The following is a 14,803-nucleotide window of genomic DNA, read 5'->3' on the forward strand; positions in this document are numbered from 1 at the left end:
AAATCCTAAAACACAAGTAACCCCAAGTCGGTTTTCAGACCGGAATGTCAGACGCTCTGCCGACCGGCACACCATACAGATATGGGCCTCGGGTGTCCAAGCCACCAAGGAAAACAGGGAACCCCATGCATTTCTGAAAAGAGGACACCCGTGGGAATCCCCAGAGGTATGATTTGGGCAAATCTCCCGAGAAATGATTACCCAGACACCCCCGCAAAGTCCGAAATGTGGGGAAAAAACGCATTTTCCGCACATTTTGCTCGGCTGACCCATCGAAACACGCCCCCAACAACACATGGCCTACCGTCCCGCGTTCACACGGTGTCCCGATGAAAACGGTACCTCAGATGTGTGGGTGCACCTACCTGGGTGCCAAGGGGATAGCCTAAAACACAAGTAACCCCAAGTCTGTTTCCAGACCGGAATGTCAGACACTCTGCCGACCGGCACACCATACAGATATGGGCCTCGGGTCTCCAAGCCACCAAGGGAAACAGGGAACCCCATGCATTTCTGAAAATAGGACACCCGTGGAAAACCGCAGAGGTATGATTTGGGCAAATCGCCCCAGAATGTATTACCCAGACACCCCCGCAAATTCCAAAATGTGGGGAAAAAACACATTTTCCGCACATTTCGCTCGCTTCACCCATCAAAACACACCCCCAACAACACATGGCCTACCGTCCCGCATTCCCACAGGTGTCCCGATGAAAATGGTACCTCACATGTGTGGGTGCACCTACCTGGCTGCCAAGGGGAAAGCCTAAAACACAAGTAAACTCAAGTCTGTTTTCAGACCGGAATGTCAGACGCTCTGCCGACCGGCGCACCATACAGATGTGGGCCTCGGGTGTCCAAGCCAACAAGGAAAACAGGGAACCCCATGCATTTCCGAAAAGAGAACACCTGTGGGAATCTGCAGAGATATGATTTGGGCAAATCGCCCCAAAATTTGTTACCCAGACATCCCCCGCAAAGTCCGAAATGTGGGGAAAAAAACGCATTTTGTGTACATTTCGCTCAGCTCACCTACCGAAACATGCCCCCAACAACACATGGCCTCCCGTCCCACGTTCCCACAGGTGTCCAGATGAAAACAGTACCTCACATGTGTGGGTGCACCTACCTGGGCATCAAGGGGAAATCCTAAAACACAAGTAACCCCTAGACTGTTTTCAGACAGGAATGTCAGACACTCTGCCGACCGGCACACCATACAGATATGGGCCTCGGGTGTCCAAGCCACCAAGGAAAACAGGGAACCCCATGCATTTCTGAAAAGAGGACACCAGTGGGAATCCACAGAAGTATGGTTTGGGCAAATCACCCCAGAATGTATTACCCAGACACCCCTGCAAGGTCCGAAATGTGGGGAAAAAAACACATTTTCCGCACATTTCGCTCGGCTCACCCACCGAACCACGTCCCCAACAACACATGGCCTGCCGTCCCGCATTTCCACAGATGTCCCGATGAAAATGGTACCTCACATGTGTGGGTGCACCTAACTGGGCGCCAAGGGGAAATCCTAAAACACAAGTAACCCCAAGTCTGTTTTCAGACCGGAATGTCAGACGCTCTGCCGACCGGCACACCATACAGATATGGCCCTCGAGTGTCCAAGCCACCAAGGAAAACAGGGAACCCCATGCATTTCTGAAAAGAGGACACCCGTGGGAATCCGCAGAGCTATGATTTGGGCAAATCTCCCCAGGAATTATTACCCAGACAGCCCCGCAAAGTCCGAAATGTGGCGGAAAAAACGCATTTTCCGCAAATTTCGCTTGGCTCACCCACCAAAACACGCCCCCAACAACACATGGCGTACTGTCCCGCGTTCCCACAGGTGTCTCGATGAAAACAGTACCTCACATGTGTGGGTGCACCTACCTGTGCGCCAAGGGGAAAGCCTAAAACACAAGTAACCCCAAGTCTGTTTTCAGACCGGAATGTCGGACGCTCTGCCGACCCGAACACCATACAGATATGGGCCTCGGGTGTCCAAGCCACCAAGGAAACCAGGGAACCCCATGCATTTCCAAAAGGAGGACACCCGTGGGAATCCGCAGAGGTATCATTTGGGCGAATCGCCCCAAATGTATTACCCAAACACCCCTGCAAGGTCCGAAATGTGGGGAAAAAAACGCATTTTCCGCACATTTCGCTCGGCTCACCCACCGAACCACGCCCGCAATAACACATGGCCTATCGTCCCACATTTCCACAGGTGTCCCTATGAAAACGGTACCTCACATGTGTGGGTGCACCTAACTGGGCACCAAGAGGAAATCCTAAAACACAAGTAACCCCTAGACTGTTTTCAGACAGGAATGTCAGACGCTCTGCCGACCGGCACACCATACAGATATGGGCCTCGGGAGCCACCAAGGAAAACAGGGAAACCCATGCATTCCTGAAAAGAGGACACCCGTGGGAATCCGCAGAGCTATGATTTGGGCAAATCTCCTCAGAAATTATTACCCAGACACCCCCGCAAATTCCGAAATGTGTGGAAAAAAACGCATTTTCCACACATTTCGCTCGGCTCACCCATTGAAACATGCCCCCAACAACACATGGCCTACCGTCCCGCGTTCCCACCGGTGACCCGATGAAAACGGTACCTCACATGCACCTACCTGGGCACCAAGGGGAAAGCCTAAAACACAAGTAACCCCAAGTCTGTTTTCAGACCGGAATGTCAGACGCTCTGCCGACCGGCACACCATACAGATATGGGCCTCGGGTGTCCAAGCCAATAAGGAAAACAGGGAACCCCATGCATTTCTGAAAAGAGGACACACGTGGGAATCCGCAGAGATATGATTTGGGCAAATCGCCCCAGAATGTATTACCTAGACACCCCAGCAAAGTCCGAAATGTGGGAAAAAAACGCATTTTGCCACATTTCGCTCGGCTCACCCTTCGAAACACGCCCCCAACAACACATGGCCTACCGTCCCGCGTTCCCACAGGTGTCCCGATGAAAACGGTACCTCACATGTGTGGGTGCACCTACCTGGGCGCCAAGGGGAAAGCCTAAAAAACAAGTAACCCCAAGTCTGTTTTAAGACCGGAATGTCAGACGTTCTGCCGACCAGCACACCATATAGATATGGGCCTCGGGTGTCCAAGCCACCAAGGAACACAGGGAACGCCATGCATTTCTGAAAAGAGGACACCCGTGGGAATCCACAGAGGTATGATTTGGGCAAATCGCCCCAGAATTTATTACCCAGACACCCACGCAAAGTTCGAAATGTGGGGAAAAAATTCATTTTCCGCACATTTCGCTCGACTCACCCATCGAAACACACCCCCAACAACACATGGCCTACCGTCCCGCGTTCCCACAGGTGTGACGATGAAAATGGTACCTCACATGTGTGGGTGCATCTACCTGGGCGCCAAGGTGGAAAGCCTAAAACACAAGTAACCCCAAGTTTGTTTTGACTCCTGAAATTCACACTTTCTCCGCACATTATACAGATATGGGCCTTGGGTGTCCAACCCACCAAGGAAAATAGGGAACCCCATGCATTTTCCAAAAAGAGGACACCCTTGGAATCCGCAGAGGTATGATTTGCGCGAAACGGCCCAGGATTTATGACCCAGAACCCCAGACAAAGTGAACATTGTGTTTTTTCCCCACCAAATTTCACACTTTGTCGGGGATTGTGGCTTATAAAAACTGGGGCAATTTGCGCAAGGCAGACTTCTGTGGACTCCCACGGGTGTCCTCTTTTGGGGAATGCACTGTTGGGTGTCCTGACCCACGTTTGAGCTATCATGCTGCAGCATTTGGTGCTGTGGGCTTAGAAAATCCAAGATGGCCAAAAAGCCCACATGTGCGCCAGAATCCAGGAGAACCATGCAGTTTGTGCGCACACCAAAATGGTTACCTAACTTGCCACCCACCAGTGTAAAGAAAGATCTTTGTTAACAAAATCCACTGTTACTGATGTCAAAAAGTTGCTGAAATCGTGGCTCATCAGACCACTTTAAAGATTCAACCCTTTTGTGGGGTTCCACATAACCATTTTACTGTAAGGAGCCCCATCAAAACAATGTTAAGCAAGGATTATTTACTACCATGTAAGAACTATTCCTGTTTGGAATGCATTAATCCAAGAAAGATCCCAAAAATGGATGCAGTACCAACAAAATCTTCAAGGCGGCGCTAGCGGTCTAAACTCTTACAGGAGAACTGAGTGCAGTTGCTGACAAAGGAATTTGACTCAGCTGACTTCAAAGGCCGCATTTTAATCAAGAATTAGCCACCTGCTTTTCCCAGAGGCCAGAAGCCTGGGAAACCCTCTCACCTCAAGAGATTCACACCACAGCCCAGGATATCACATGGTCATAATAACCAAATGCAAAGTGACCCCGTGGTCTGCTGACCTAAGCCTCCCAGAGACCACACAATAGGCTCTTGCACTTGAATAGAATATGCTAATGTTGACTGTTGACTGCACACAAAGAGCTCCCAGCAGAAGACACATGTGATCACTGACCCACCTAAGTCTTGGAGGCGGACTCCAACACTCTGAGAACTGAATTGAAAGCAAAATATATATTTTACAGAAACACTGATAACTCTTTGTAATCAAATGACAGGAATCTATAACTTTGAGAGCCTTCATTTAAAAAATGTACCTTTGATTCAAGCCCAAACTCCAATTTGTGTGATGTTCTGGGGCGAAACCCTGCTATTTATTGACACCACATACTCTGTGTTTAAGCTAGAGATATGGGAATTTACTGGAGTAAGTATGGACAGCCTGTGTATATGTGTATAACTTTTAATGAAGAACCAAGGTTGCATAACCCACTAAAATCGAAAATAAGTTGCCATTTTTGAATGCAAGCCCTCTGGAAGAGCAGATTTGGGACAGAGACGACCTCATGTGATAGGTAATATGTACATGCAATGACAAACCACTATGTATTTGAGAAATGTGTATTTTGATCAAGTATAGATTTGTGTGCAATTTGACAGGGGAGTGTCCTTTCTGCAGGCCATATAATGACATCGCTCTGACACTCCACTTCTTTCCCCCAATCAAGAGAGAAAGGAAAGTTTGACCAATGATAAATTGAGAGAGGGGTTGGCTTAGTGATGCCAGGCACACACCCACTTTCAAAACACATAAAAAGAGACTGCTGGGACAGGTAGAGAGATTCAATTCCATTTGATGCGGAGCATGCTGACCAACGACTTCACATCCAGAGATCCAGACTTCAAATCCATCAATCTCCAGAACCTGTAGCAGTACCCAGAGAGCAGTATCCAGAATCCAGAGAGGCTAGACCAGCAGAGCAGAGCTGACCCAGATCACTGTGAAGTGCCAAGACCAGAACCGGAGTCCAGTCCAAAACCTGACCAGATCCGTGGCGAGGCCTATTTCAAAAATATATTGTGAGTACCTAGCAGAACTGTGCTGAACCAATCTCTTAGTTAAAATAATCTAATCCAAACTATTTGAATCTAACCAGAACTGCCTCCTAACTGTCACCTGTCATTTGTAAAGCTGCACCACTGTCATTTGTCAATTCTGCAGCTGCAAAGCTGTAACCTGTCGCTTTGAACTTTTAAAATTTCAAATCCGAAAAACAACCTTCACAAAATTGTTCATAACTCCGCAGCCGTTTGTGCTAGAAACTTGGTTTAACTTTCCTCTGAACGCTTAAAATCTTAGCTTTTCCACAAGCTTAGAACCGAATTGCTTCTCCTTATACTCTTGCCGTAATCACGATTCACACATTCGCGAATTTTGCCGCGATTTGCGATTTGGCCTGAATTCAGCCACCTGTAAAAATCAGCAGCTTTTGCCTGAACTGCTAAAATTTCGTTTGCCTCCTAAGAACCATCCCTGAATCATTGCTAGAGTGAGCCTGAACTAATATTAACTAGATACCACTCACCCTGAACCTCCTGAAGGGAATTAAAAGCATTTTCAGCATATTTCTCACCGCATTGTCACCATATTCAAAGCATTTTGCCTGTGTTTCAAAACTCCTATCTGTTGTATAAGCTGCTGGGGGGGAATTGAACTGAATTCTATTTGATTGCATTCCTAAGAACTGTGTGCTCTCATCTTCATCTCCTTACATTGCATAAAGGGGGGGGGGGTGAATTGGCCAAGAAAGTGATTACATTGTCTTTTGCTAAAATCCTATCAAGTTATTTTCTGTACTGCATTTTCATTCCACATTGCATCTATTTGAAACCATAAAAGTATTGTTGCTATCTTATCCATCCTATACCCACTCATCATTGATTATAAAGAAGTGTGCTAGTGCCAGACTATCCATTATTGATTACTTCTCAGATTATGTGTGATATTCAATTATTAATTTATTATAAAGTGTGATATATATATATATATTGTTTACATTCTCAAATAAACCTTTTAAACTTGCAAAACAGAACTACTTCTTGGCTCAGTGGGGTCAGGGGGATTCTCAGAGAGGGGTGTTATATAGGGGTAGTCATCCAGAACTCATGAACTGGATATAAAGATATATCAATAAGGGTTTCCATTCAATATCCCAGACTAGGCATTGACTTAGCTGTATTGTTGAATTGAATCTCCTTACAGCATGGGGTTCCCTGTTTTCCTTGCTGGCTTTGACAGCCCAGGCCCAAATATGTAGGTTGTCCACATGAACAAATTGTGCTGTGGCGAAAAGCTTGGGGTTACCAGCGGGTTACCCTTTTCCTTTTGCGCCCCCGGTAGGTGCACCCACACATGTGAAGTACCTTTTTCATACTGGATGTTTTCGTCCATTCCAATGGAGAGGTAATTCTGAGTTTTCAGGGGATGTTTTTGTAAGCAGTATTTCTTGTTCCATTATGGTATTATTATTTTTTTCATAACCTTGTCCACTGCTATGTATAGCAATCATATTTGTTTGCTTTTGTTTGTATGCTTCTTCATTAAAATATGGTTCTGTGTTTGTGGTGTGACTCCATTCACCTCCACAGATATTTAAGAAGTTATTTTTGTTGATGTTCCGTTTATTGAGAAGTCTGTCTTTTTTGTAATTTACTAATTAGTTTTATTAGTGGCTTCATTCTTTTTAACACTAAAATAAATAATTTTCTTTTGAGTATGATTGCACTGTCTGTCAAAGCTTCTAATATTACTTTTCTACGGCAGGTTTTAAGGGTTGTGTATGATTTCTCTCCTGTTTGTATAAGATTTTGAAGGACTCTGTGGCGGAACATTTTTGCTAAAATATTTTTTTTGGTATGTTTTCTTGCCATTATATCAACATTTATTGGAGTAGTTTTAGCAGTAGTGGTAGCTGAACTCTTGATAATCGTTTTCTGTTTCATTTTACATTTCGATAGAGGAGGCAAAGTTTCTGTACTTGAAACATGTTTTGTTTTGCTAAATGATTGTATTAGCTGTTTTGTTTGAACTTTTTGTTCAAATTCTGCTAGAGATGGATGCTTATTTTGGATACTTCTTTTTTCATTTGCTCTACTTCTACGTTGTTTTCTACGGACTTGCTTTTTGGTAGGCATTCTTTGGGGTCTGTTGAAAAAAATAAAGAAGGTATGGGTTGGGTTGTTCTGTGATGCATGTGTGCTGTGTGCACGAGTGTCTGAGTATGATGGTAGAGATGTATGTGATGGTATGTGAAGGCTATTCTTCTATTTGTGTGTTACTATACTGTGGTTCAGATGACAGTAGAAAGTAAGCTAGTGGTGAGGAGAAGCACAAATACTAAATCTAATGGTATAGAATTAAAACAGTTATTTGTTCTGCAATAATAACATTCTAGAGGCTGAGTTATGTCATTTGTCTGCTGAAAAATGGGGATTTGTGCAGCATTCTGCCTGCAAATTCCTGTTTAACAAATGGGTATTTGTGGGCAGAATGGTGCACTAATCTTTTTTTTTTGGTGCACAAATACCATGAATCAACCGCACAGTGTGTTTGAGTAACAGTAAGAATATTATGGTAGTATTGTACTTACTTTTTTTGTGTGGAAACATTGGGTTTCTTCAGAGTTGTTGTTTGTACTTCGGATTCTGCTGCTTTTCAGGAGAGTGCTCTTCACTGTAATTGTAAAGGAAAGAAGTTATTATTTTTGTGTGTATATAGTATGTAGTTTCCTTTGACTAAGTGCAGCCTTCATATTGTATTTATATTATGTTAGTTCAACATGCTATGCAAATAAGTAGAATAGAAAGTGTATGAAACACGCTTGGTTTCTTAAGGCTGTGTTATTGGATGTTAGGAGACAGAAGAAATAATGATATACTTATTTTGCAATTTTTATAAGGTAAATGGCAGATCATTTATAGAAAAGTATGGACTGTTTGCATTTGTGAAGGTGTGGGAAATAAATCAAAAGGATACGATGTACAGGTGGTGTGATTGCAGTTGGGAGTTTTTCAATGTTAGTGTATATCTGTGTGAGTGTTTGAAGGTGCTTGACCTTATCCTGGCTGTGTGTAATTTTTCAGATAGCTGTGTCTGTAAAAATTTGTTTAGATAGCAGGCAGGTTTGGAAATGACAGTTGATTATAGTAGATGGGAAAAATGACAGTACGTTCATTTTATAGGTTATACAGATTAAGTGACAGTTACTCTGTTTATGTGCATTCATAAGATTTGTATTTGTACTGTGGAGAAAATATGTATACCTGTAGTTTGCATTCATGCATGTGGATATCCATGCAGCTGGAGACTTGTACAGTAGTTTTTGTAGTAGGTGCTTTCCAATAATATGAGACTTGTACTCAGAGTAATCTACAGTACATTTGAAGTGCTGAACTCTGATGATGCAGTTAGATGTAGCGGTCTTGAATGTGATTGGTGGATGGTTGTGTGACTGTTTAGCTGTATCCAATGAGGGAATGGCACAGAGATTGAAGTGGAAATGGTAGAAGGACTGTCTAGGTTACGATATGATCGCGGACATAACGGACAACCATGGACACTGCGATTTACATACGGGGATTTTGGGGTGGAGAGGCATGCAAATGAGAATGAGCAGAGGAATTGATTGGTCAGTAAAGTTTGGTGTGTGTGTTGTGTTGTGTAAGAAGACAGTTTGGCAGAAGGTCTTTTTCCTGAGAGAAGAACAGTTAGCTATGGCTGTGTGTTTCAGAAATCAGATTGTCTGGATTTTGGGAAACTCATGGATACATTGGTGGGAGGTGCATGCACAACGCTGTGGAGGAGCTGCAGATCTTGGATTCCCTCATATGGAAGTGCATTGGCATCGAGTACGCGGAATGAAGTGGCTAGACTTGCTACCTCTCAGTGCTAGTTTGCAGATAGAGCATCATCCAGACATAATTATAATTCATTGTGGAGGGAACAGTTTGGGACATGTGTCAGGAATTTCTTTGCGATTTGCGATGAAAGAAGGACTTCGGAAGGTCATGGATATGTTTCCAAATTCCCAAGTAATTTTTTCTCGTATTGCGCAAAAGACAAATTTGGCTGCGTTCTTCTTCATCTGGTCCACAAATGGAGAAAGCAAGGTGTAATGTCAATAAGGCTGTTTGTGCCTTTCTAAGAGATGTTGGCATGTCGTCTTTTCACAATGATAATATTATGTTTCATAGCACAAACATTTTTGGCAGAGATGGAGTCCATCTTACTTTTGCTGGTAATCAAATTTTTCTGAGAAATAATCAAGATGCATTGCGTCCTTTTGTGAAATTACAGCCAGCATTTTTGCAGTAGGTGTTGATTTTTTGAAAATTTTTAAATACAAAAAAATACCAAAAAAGGCTCTTTTCGGAGCCACCACTTCCTCCCAGATAAAAGTGAAATAATTTTTATAGGGCAACACCCCAAAAGTTTTGATGTTTGCGAACTGTCCGCGGACTTCTAAAGAAAAAAATCAGTAGCCTGCTCAATTTATTTCCCACTTCTATTTTTTGACTTTGAAAGGTGGCTCTGAAAAGTGCCTTTTTTAAATTTTTGTTGTTTTGCATTTTTTTTGTTTTTTACACACGACACACTATGAGAGGAGGGGAAAGGAGGGTAAGGGGGGACATCAACCACAGGGATAAGAAAGGGCGGGTGGAAAGAGGAAGATGTATGGTGGGCCTTACTTAGGTAGTGAGCAGGTCTTCTCGTGCTCTGAGACCAGAGTCTCAAAAGCACTTCGAAGTCTCTCCTCCTGCAGAGTACTGCATTGCAGTACATACACAAAACTGTGACCCTCCAAAGGTAAGGGTCATCAGCATTGTGAATGGCCTGTGAGGCAGCTGGAGGGATGCGCTCTCCCAGGGGAGAGTCTCTTGTGGTGAGAGGTGCGGAAACAGAGGATGAAGTAGAGGAACTCAACCTACTACGCTAGTTGCAAGGTACAACCTTACGAACGGCCCTACCGTGGAATGACTTCAGGTGACGCTTCATAGTAGTCGTACCAAAGCTGTACGAACCAGGCCTCCCGTGACTCAGTACCATTTTGCACTCGTTGCAGGTGACTTTGTTCGCACGCGCCTTGGATATGTTACCATGAATGGTAAATAACCGCCACACCCAAGAATCACAGCGAGTGCTGGTAGTAGGAACTTCCACTATCTCATCCTCATCATCCTCTTCACCATCCTCTGCATCCTCATCCTGTTCCCCTCTTCAGGCCCTTGGTGAGGTGGTGGTGATGGAGGTGGTGGCGGTGATGCTGTGGCAGATGTAGCACCAGGTGGCAGAAGAGGAGCCATGGATGCCATCAGGATTCAGAAGAAAATCTTCAAAAATTGGAAGCAAAATACACCGTGTTCTGTAAGGTAGCAAGAAACACAATGAGGATGAGCTCTGGGGTGTCGCCTTTTATAGGGGTGCTGGTACACGGTTCGCGGACACCCGCGCTGTCCGCGGACAGGACGAACATCCAAAAAGTGCTCAAAAAGTTCTAAAAAATATGTAGAAAGTCAGGGTTATTGTCTGGGACATGTGCTATGGTGCATGTATAGTATAGAATACTGTGGATTACCCGAAAAGGTACTTTTAAAATGTTCGGGGACCCAGACAGTGTCCGCAATTCAGGACACACGCTCAGCGTGGGTGCGGTCACATGATGGCGCTGCGAACATGTCCGCGAACGGAAGAGGTGTTCGTAGGACATCAAATGCAAGGGAACAGTTGTACGCATGCGTGCGGGTGTTCTATGAACAGTGTCCAGGTCCTGAAATTAATTAAAAGTGTGACACAAGCAACGCGAGCACTAACAGACAGGCGCAATGTTCGGAGAATTTACGGGTGTGGTGCGGACAGGTATAGTGTCCTTAGAACACCTACATTTTGGTTAATTGGACATCGCGGACACCAAGTGTGTTCTTAGAACAGTTCCTTCTTGCCTGCGAATAGTATGGACAGGTGTAGTGTCCTTTGGACACCTCCATTTTGATTAATTGCGGACATCCCGAACACCAAGTGTGTTCTCAGAATAGTTTCCACTTGCCAGCGAACAGTACAGACAAGTATAGTGTCCTTAGGACACCTCCATTTTGATTAATTACAGACATCGCGGACAACAAGTGTGTTCTTAGAACAGTTTCAACTTGCCAGCGAACAATACGGACAGGTACAGTGTTCTTACGACACCACCATTTTGGTTAATTGCAGATATCCCGGACACCGAGAGTGTTCTTAGAACAGTTTCGACTTGCTTGCGAACATTACGGACATGTAGAGTGTCGTTAAGAGACACCTTCATTTTGGTTAATTGCGGACATCCCGGACACCTCGTGTGTTCTTAGAACAGTTTCAACTTGCCTGCGATCAGTACGGACAGGTATAGTGTCCTCAGGACGCCCCCATTTTCGGTTGATTACGGACATTCCGGACACCCGCGCTGCTTCTTTAAAAAAAAAAAACAAGAAATGAATTAGGACACATAGAATAATTTTACTTTATTATATATAGATGTAAAATTTATGAAAGAGAAGGGGAAGCAGAAACTGAGGCAAACACAGGAGAATTGGGGGTTTCAAGAGGATTCATAGGAGGTGAAGAAGGGATGGCAGTCTCATCAAAACGTTTTTGTTCATGGAGAGGGATTGGGGATAATTGACTGGGATATGGGGAGGGGGGACAGGTGCATGTGGGACAATGGTATCTAGTTTTTTCTTTCAAGTGATCCTCCACAAAGTTTTTCAAATTGTTGAAATTTGCCATGATCATGTCCATTTTTTCTTCCATGCACTGGAGAGTCTTATCCAATATTTCTTTTGGTGTACTATTTTCAATGTTTGTATGGTCTGTACAAAAAGAAAAGATTTATATGTTAAGTGTATATAAAGTAATACTTATTAATTTGTTTATATAGAGAAGTGTCTACCATTAGGTCCACTATCTTCAGACATTTCCTCACGTGGGAAAGTCTCATCAAGCCACTTTAAGGTACTGTATATTTCTGTGAGAAAAGAAAATTATATCACTTTTTTTGTATCTAATACAGATATTTTGCAAATATATAATAAAAATGAAGTACACTTATTAGCTTCTGGTAAGTTGTGTTCTTACTGGTTTGTAGCTCTGCTGTTGCTCCTAGTTGCACAGTTTCTGTGAGGTAATTATGTTGGAAGCCTATCGTTCTTCTTTTGGTATATTCCATTTTAGTACATATTGTATTTAAATGAATGGTTGATGTGCTACTTATATGGGTTACACTTCTTATTTATTACTACATATAATGTGTATGTGTGCTGGTTTGTGAACTTGTGCAGTGTTCATATGGTATGATATAACAATTTAAGATACCCCCTGACTTTTTGGGTAGTGTTGCTGTTGTCCGCGTCTGTCCGCGGACATAAGAAGAGTCCACGGACATCAAATTCAGTAGCAGGGGTTCAGTATGTTCTATGTTTCATGTATATAAAGTCAGGGATATTGTTGTTAAACTGTGCTACTAAAAACCTATGAAATTCAGTAAAAAAAAAACTTTGTTAAAGGGACGTTATGGTTAAGTTGTGCTACTAAAAACCTATGAAATTCAGTAAAAAAACGTTGTTAAAGGGACATTATGGTTAAGCTGCGCTACTAAAAACCTATGAAATTCAGTAAAAAAACTTTGCTAAAGGGATGTTAGGGTTCCAAGTAAAACCGAAAAACTCGCCAGTTATGGTAAGTTAAACAACCATAACTTGTGCCACCACTGTGCACTGCTAAGACTAACACCCAGGACATCAAAGATGACAGCCTTCATGCAAGACATATATTCGGAGGCTGCATGCTATATATATGGAGCCTCCATGTTATATATATATATGGACCCCTCAAGCTGTACTCCTACTGCTTCTAGTTACAGTAAAATTAGTGATTAATTGTAGAAAAGTAACCATTTACCATATAAAAGGACAAATAATAGTTATCTAAAAAATGCAAAATAATTAAATATATCTCTGTTTGTAAGTGCTGCTGTCCATGAAATGAAGCCACGAGCAATTAACAAACAAGCACTTATAACACATGGGTCATTGTAAGTTTCCCGGTGCAGGAAAAATTCCAGTAAAAGTGGTGCCACCAGCACTTTTCCCGCTCCAGGAAACTACAAGTTTGCCGGAGGGGGTGACTGAGGCAAGAGCTGGTGTTAAATAAGGTCCCCCCTGGAACAAGCAGCCGGAATGACTGCCACTGGTAATACTGGTGCCGGTAAATCAGCTAATTCTCCCATATCGTCCTATGGGACAACATGGAATAGGGAATTATCGGCATTTCAGCTGCCTGTATACCCAGAAATACCAGGATATCAGGTGGTGGGAATGCTAATTCTATTTGGTGGTTACCGGCGGTATACCACCAAACTCGTGATGAGATACAATATTTTACTACTTCATCTAAAAGCAGGTCATGTCTAAATGTCTGTCATTTTATTGCATAGAAAATTTATCAACACAATTACAATACGAAACGTGCATTGCCCATTCGCAGTAACTGTGAGAAAGAAGGTTTGCACGTTTTGCGTAGTATATGTGATACGTAGCATAGCTAATACAATTCTGCTTAGCAGACCATTGTTAAGGCAAAAGAGAAGAACGGGATTGTGTGTTTTAACTTCATGGCGATCACCATCACAACTTTGTTTGTGAAGGCCAGTTCCCACCGTGTGCTGTGGTGAAGAGCAAGGGGGGTTGGTTTAAAACATACTACGGGAGTGGGCGGAGCCTACAATGATTCCTTGTGGGAATTCAGGATGAACATACACGCCCTTAGCACAGATCATTTTTCTGGCCAGTTATTGACATTAAGGACTGTAAGCTTTGCCATTGTGTTGTCAAATGCATTCGTTAATCTTCTTGACAGCCTGAAGGATAGGGGTGTTGCTAGGTCTGGAAAAGATCTGGGGCTCCACTCATGGCCGGTCCTGGGGCTAGCTAGCCTTTTGGTTGTAACCCTTGAATTTCTATCTGGGGCTACAACCAAAAGACCAGAGGCTATAGCCCCCCTCCCAGAATCCCCCAGCAATGCCTCTGCTGACTGATATCCTGACTGCATAAGGTCTTTCTAGTTACCCGGTATTAATGCCCTGTAGATAAACCATGAAACCCAAAAACCCTAATTCCCTCTTGATTTATTGAATGCATGTTTTTATCTAAAGCTCAATTTGCTGCTTCTAAGTGCTTTAATGATTGCTGTTTTTACTCAATGTATCGACCCTGGAAGGGTGAAAAACTGACATTCAAACCTGTGTGTTCCAGACCGAACACACAGCTTAGATGAGGGCTTAACTCAGAGAGCTATCCTGTCAAACTTGTTTGGGTACCACTCAAATCCACCGCCCTTTGCCCCAGCAGACTTTGAGATCCTCAGCTGCCATG

Source organism: Ambystoma mexicanum, chromosome 2q (assembly GCF_040938575.1).
Source record: "Ambystoma mexicanum isolate Mex_15411 chromosome 2q, UKY_AmexF1_1, whole genome shotgun sequence".
Classification (NCBI taxonomy): Eukaryota; Metazoa; Chordata; class Amphibia; order Caudata; family Ambystomatidae; genus Ambystoma; species Ambystoma mexicanum.